Here is a 570-nt window from a genome sequence, read left to right as displayed (position 1 = left end):
AAAGTTGGCAAAAATTAACATAAATTTTAAAGAAATGTGGAGTCTGAATACTGCAAATTGAAATATATCCCCGAAGCTGCAATTTTGGCATTCTTCCTAAAAAAAGATTATAATAAAACCCAAATAAGTGTCTAACGTGGAGAACAGAATTCAGTCACAAAGAGCTCAAGACACTTTGCATACTGAACAAATACAAGGTGAACAGAAATTATAACTTATTTATGAGGCTTTACATATTTCAAACTCGACTGAAAAGTATAAAAATAAATTGTGGACTTTGTTCATTAAGTACCAGCTGTACCAAGTAGTACAGTGGTTATATCTGCTATACTAATGAAGGAAAGAACGGGGTCTTTTTTTTTTTTTGTCTTTTTTTTTTTTTTTTTGTCTAGGACTACTTGATTTTGAGCTTCCCAACCACATTGCAAATGGTGTTTGCAATTTTGCTTATTTGAATACACACAGGGTCAGCTAAGCCCTGATTTGGTTACGGGTTTAACCCTGTTTTTAAAATGTATTACTTTTTAAAAGCAAGTGCACAACAAATAGAACCTTCCCAGAAATCTTTAA

Source organism: Cariama cristata, unplaced genomic scaffold, assembly GCF_000690535.1.
Source record: "Cariama cristata isolate BGI_N322 unplaced genomic scaffold, ASM69053v1 scaffold561, whole genome shotgun sequence".
Lineage (NCBI taxonomy): Eukaryota > Metazoa > Chordata > Aves > Cariamiformes > Cariamidae > Cariama > Cariama cristata.
This window is presented reverse-complemented; position numbering follows the sequence as displayed.